The sequence below is a fragment of the Natrix helvetica genome, assembly GCF_964273705.1.
Source record: "Natrix helvetica genome assembly, chromosome: 6".
Classification (NCBI taxonomy): Eukaryota; Metazoa; Chordata; class Lepidosauria; order Squamata; family Natricidae; genus Natrix; species Natrix helvetica.
The window spans coordinates 80,365,982-80,371,985 of NC_138553.1; the positions used below are offsets into that span (position 1 = coordinate 80,365,982).

Consider the following 6,004-nt stretch of genomic DNA (forward strand, 5'->3'; position numbering starts at 1 on the left):
TCAATTGATTGGAAAAAGTTATTGTGTTATAGTTTGGAGGGAATAATTAGATACTGTCACTTTTTTCTATGAACACACTGGCACACATTTAAAAATAAAATAAAATTCTGATGCCAGAATTAGACAGCTATGTTGGTTGGCCTCGATCCAGAGAACTATGCAATCCGTTTAAAAGGCTAAGGAAAGTTTTAGAAGTATGTTCGTTCTAAAAAAAAAAAAAGAAACTTGTACGGAACAAAATTTCCTCTAAAAGAGATCTTCAAATACCTTCTGATGAAGCCCGAAGGTGATTTTCAAAAGAAAAACACTTTAAGAAATTATATTTAAATTTCCCTGGTTCCTGCTCTACCATATATATATATATATATCTGCTCTGAACCGTTCATATTAAATATTCACAGTGATTTTGTAAAACTCTATTGTAGTTTCTACATAGTACAGGAAGTCCTCGATGTACAACGGTTCATTTAGTGACTGTTCAAAGTTACAACGGCAACGAAAAAAAGTGACTTATGGACGTTTTTCACAGTTATGACCTTTGCCCATCCCTGCGGCCACGTGATCCAAATTCAGACCAGTGATGGGTTCCTATCGGTTTGGACTGGTCTGGTTCAACCGGTAGTGGTTTGGCGGCCTGGGTCCCTGGAATCGGCAACGACCCAGGCCTTCCACTCCCCCCCCCCAAACCGGTTTTCCGGGTGCCGCCGTAAGCACCGCCATCTTGTTTTCCGCCTCTGCGCATGAGCAGAACAATTTTTATTGTACTGCGCTTGCGTGTGCAGCACGCCCTCGAGCAAACCGGCAGTAGTGCCTGGCGGGACCTACCCCTGATTCAGAAGCTTGGCAACTGGTTCATACTTACGACCGTTGCGTCCCAAGGTCACGTGATCCCCATTTGCAACCTTGTGGCAAGCCAAATCAACTGGGAAGCCAGGCTCACTTAAACAACCGGGTAACTAACTTATCAACGGTAGAGGTTCACTTAACAACCGAGGCAAGAAAGGTCGTAAAAGGGGAGCAAAACTCAACAAATGTCTTGACGGCACAACAAACACTTGGGGCGCCATTGTGGTCGTAAGTCGAGGAGTAACTTGGCTTCCAGTTAAACAAACGAAAGGCAGTCAACGTTGGTATATATTTCAAATGCTCTGTAATCCACCTTACATTTGATATTATGTTTAAAGTGCTTCAAACTTCTGCCCTATTATCTAATAACTTTATTGAGCATAATGAGTATTATCCAGTGGTGGCTTCCGGATCCTGTTCCAACCGGTACGGCCCAGCGGCCCCACATGGATGCGCAAAGCATGTGCATGCGTCTTAGTGCCTCTGCGACGCTCCAGCTGCTCAGCGGAGAGTCGCGCAGGCACTGTATGCGCCGTGCACATTCGCGGAAGCGCCGAAGACTTAAAAGAACAGTAAGGACCTCAGGCGGGTGGGCGGGCCCTCCGGAGCATCGTACCGGAACGGTATCCGGTCCTCCGGGCAGGCTCCGGTACTCCCGTACCGGGGCATACCACCTGCAACCCACACTGGTGTTATCCCTTGTGAGCACATTTTCTAGTAACTTAAAGTCAATTCACTTCTGGGCTGGTTGTGTTGATGAGGGGATTTTAATGTACTTTTAGGATTTTTGATGGACAATCCACAGACAGCAACAAAAGGCCATAAAGAGGGGCAAAATCCACTTTAACACAGGTCTCACTTAACAACAGAAATTTCAGGCTCAATTGTGGTCACACGTCGAGGGCTATCGGTATTTGGGGGAGATCTCAACAAATGTAGTTCAGGCATCCCGTCCTGGCTAGGATGTCTCGAAGTCAAAATGTCAAGTTGTTCAGATAGGAACAGAAGCAGGTGCTTTCTAGTATTTTTAATTTTGAGGATTTTTTTAAAAATCTCACCTATTATCCGGGGCTCAGACGCTGAGCTTGTCGATCAGAAAGATCGGCAATTTGGCGGTTCGAATCCCTAGCCCCACGTAAGGGAGTGAGCTCCCGTGACTTGTCCCAGCTTCTGCCAACCTAGCAGTTCGAAAGCATGTAAAAATGCAAGTAGAAAAATAGGGACCTCTTTTGGTGGGAAGGGAACAGCGTTCCGTGCGCCTTCGGCATTGAGTCATGCCGTCCACAGGACCGAGGAGACGTCTTTGGACAGCTCTGGATCTTTGGCTTTGAAACGGAGATGAGCACCGCCCCCTAGAGTCTGGAACAACCAGCACATATGGGAACCTTTACCTTTATATCACTTTTATAAATAACTCAAAGTGGGAAACATATCAATACTCTTATTTTCACCACATCAACAACCTGGTGAGGTGAGGTGAGGTGACAGAGGGATTGGCCCAAAGTCACCAAGCCAGCTTTCATGGCTAAGGCGGAACTAGAACTCCCGGTCTCCCGGTTTCTAGCCTGGTGCCTTGACTTCCAGTCCAAATGTCTACGGGTTCAACCCAGATAAAAAACATCAAAACCAAACCTTTACATCTCTATTAAAAAGGGTGGCTCAGTGGCTAAGACATTGAGCTTGTCGGTCAGAAAGGTCGGCAGTTCGCGGTTCAAACCCCTAGTACAGATCTAGGCGGGTTGGACTAGATGACCTCCAAGGTCCCTTCCAACTCTGTTACTGATCTCGGAATCCGGAGGCAGAGAAGATTAACCTGTAACTTTGAGAAAGTGAACATAAAAATTATACTGGACTAAAGGAAAGCAAAGAACTCCATACCTTTTTGAGCTAGGCAAAAGTGGATCAGCTTCCATTAACTACCCAAGATTTTCCTGTTTGTGGTTTTCAGTGAGCTTAGTTTAATTATTTGTACTGTGCTACAAAATCCAGTGAAGCTTAGGCATCATTATTTTGATCTATGTATGTATATATGTCCGCGCACCCTGTTTTATTTTAAGAGTGTTATAATCCCTTCTGCACATTATGGGTGGGAGCAGGAGTACAACGGGGGGGCGGGGGGGGAAATTATCTTGAAAATATTCTCCCCTGCCGAAGAAAACACCCCCGTTTGTGTGCCACTCCCGTTTCCCGATTGTTAATGTTCTGTCTTTTTAACTGAGGCCTCTTTTTTTATGGTACCTCTGAATTGTGAAATTTACAATGCACAAACTTAATAAAATAACTTTTGAATACAGAACGATCTGTCGTCAGTCTGTAGCTCAGATGTTTTACCTAAGCACTTAGAGCGCGTACTGGCTTTTGCAATGAAACCCAATGATGATGGAGCAAGGGTGAAATGCTCTGAAGTCTGCTACTGGCTCACTTCGTGCGCGCAGGCACAACCTCAGGCACGAAGAAGCCTCTTCTGAGTCTGCAAAGGTAAGTAGAATACCGGGGGGGGGGGGGGGGGACAGCTGTGTCGCGCGATTTAGATTCTCCCAAACCAGTTCTTTAAAAATGCTAGAAAAAAATATCCAATGATCAGCTGTGCCACGCGATTTCTAGCGAATATAAATGACACAGCACAGCTGATTGTCGTGAACCAGTGGCATTTTTTACTCCCGTTTCAGGCTAACTGGCCCGAACTGGTAGCTTTTCACCCCTGTGATAAGAGTCTTAAGAACAGATGTTTAAACAACGCACCATTAGGCTTGAAGGAATTTTGTTAGATTTTTTTTTAATTAGGACTCCCTCTGCTGGATTTGATTACTGAACACAATCTCTTTGAATAATAACATCGGCAGCAATTGTCTTCCGCGGTGATATTTCTTGGGAATGGATGGCCCGTATAGAATGATGTTAGTTTTAAAAAATGCTGAAGAACACCCAACCGTCTGAAGCTGCATTTAGCAAATATGTGTTTTTGCCGTCTTGGAACCAGATGCCTGCCGAAAAGGAAAATTAATGCCTTTATTACTCAACCGGTTAGCAGTGTTGCTGACCAAAAATGTTGCGTATTCCTAGCCAGCTAAAAAAGGAATTGTTTTTGGATGTACTGTGGTGGAATGTAGTAAGATGGATTTCCTGGAGGGAGAAGGGTTACAACCCAAAGAAATAAGAGGCAACTTAGCGTCCAGGTTTTTGCGAGTTTTTTTGATAGATCTGATCATTTTATCAAAGAACAATCAAGAGTCCAGTATTTAGTTTGATGAAGGAGAATTTTTTTTTATTTTCGTTTTCACCCTGTGTAACGGCTTTTATTCTGTCTTCTTATTTTTTTCCCAAAGGACCGAAAAGGCTTTGGGAGTTTTGTTTTGCCATTTTGTAGATTCCCCCCCCCCCCCCCCAACGTTATATCCTTTTTCAGATGGAATCGGAGCTATGGGACACTCCTTGTCACTGTAGAGAAATAAACATTAGAGACATAAGCCAGATAAAATCTTGGTTTGTTTTATTTAAGCCATCTAGCACATGTTGAGAAAGGTTTTTTTTAATGGTCAAACACAATTCATGCATGAATAATGTATCATTCTGTGCCAGTGAGGAATAAAGTACATTTTGACGTGTTTTTGTTTAGATGGGTTTAAACATCCTGGATCCAACTTCCTTCTAACTCTTTAAGAGTCTAGTAGAGGCTCCTTAAAGTTCATTGCTCTAAAAATAAATGACGCTGCATTGGGCATAATGTGCCCCCCCTCTCTCTCCATTATGTTTTGACTTTAATAGCCCAGTGACTTTTCACTCTGCTGCGTTCGGCTTGCAAAGAAGTCAAGATTTTCTTTTTTGCTAACTCAGTATCTCAAAAGGTTGCCTTTTTATTTAGCGAGCTGTAAAATGAATTACGTTTTAGAAAATACAATTATTTCGAGATGGAGAGCTGATCTGATTTCAAATGCTTCTGCTGTACAACATGTTGGAGGAGAGCACCTTTCTTGGAAAACCCCCCCAGCTTTTAAGACTAAAAATAATCGGAATGATAAACCAGAGGCGCAGATTCTCTGTGGACTGCAAAAACACTACAAGAAGAAGTGGATAGATTTTATTTTACAACGCATGTTCACCCCAAATGCGAGTTGTACTTTTATACTCCTTTAGTTCTTGCTTTAAGAATCACATTTCTTATGTCGGGGTCCTTTAGAGCTGTTGAAAGAAATGCCCACCTGTTTTCAGTTCCAAATGGGGAAAAAGACACTGGAAACATGGAGACTGCTTGGAAAGAGGGTTTTTAATGGTGGACAGGACCACATGGCTTGAGTTCCTGAACAGAAAAGGTGATCACATACTTCCAGATGTTGGATGAAGAAGAGAGAGAAGAAGGGGCTTGCTGAGAGTTCCTGGGTTTTTTATACTCTGTTTTATATCTTTCTTTCCTGTTCCTGTGTAAGAAATGTATTCTGATTGGTTGCCATACTCTCAGGGATGGGAGGTTTTAACTAACTTTGTAGGTTGTATGTCTTTTTGAGTCCCAAGCTTGGTTGAGTTCCCAGATGCCATGGGGTGAATTTCTGTAGAAGGCTAATCCTATCTTTGTTATATAAACTAGCTCAGGGCCCCTAATGGCCCATTGACAACGGTGGGGGCTATTAAGAGCGAGTCTGTTTCCTGACTAAAAGCATGTTTCTCCATTTCTGATCCAGGGAAATATAATATTCTGCCTTTTCAATATTTTCTAGGATATTTCATTTTTCTAGGAGCAGGGTAGGTGCTAATGTCCTACACATTAAAGACAGGATTAAAACCCAAAGGAAGCCAGCATCTAGTATTAATTTACATTTTAAAAAACCCCAACTCATTACTGGCCTTGGGCTAGACCAGGGGTGTCCAAACTTGGCAACTTTAAGCAGAGCTGGCTGGGGAATTCTGGGAGTTGAAGTCCACAAGTCTTAAAGTTGCCAAGTTTGGACACCCCTGGTCTAGACAAACGAATTAAAATCAAATAACAAAATGCACAAAACAAGCCTCTAAATTACAAAACGCCGTAGAACAAACTATTAAAAATCCACATGCTCATCAAACTAGGTGGTCAGCTACCCAGAATCACAGTTGCTTCACCATTAAACCATCTTTCCAATCAGCCACCATGTTCCCAGTGTCTTTGCCCCCCACTTCGGACAGGACC

General features: G+C 43.1%; 1 protein-coding gene across 1 annotated transcript in view; it reads right to left on the minus strand.

The window, feature by feature from the left end:
- Positions 1–6,004, minus strand: part of COG5 (component of oligomeric golgi complex 5) — a 312,215-nt gene that overhangs the window by 153,986 nt on the left and 152,225 nt on the right. The gene's annotated exons all lie outside the window — the stretch shown is intronic.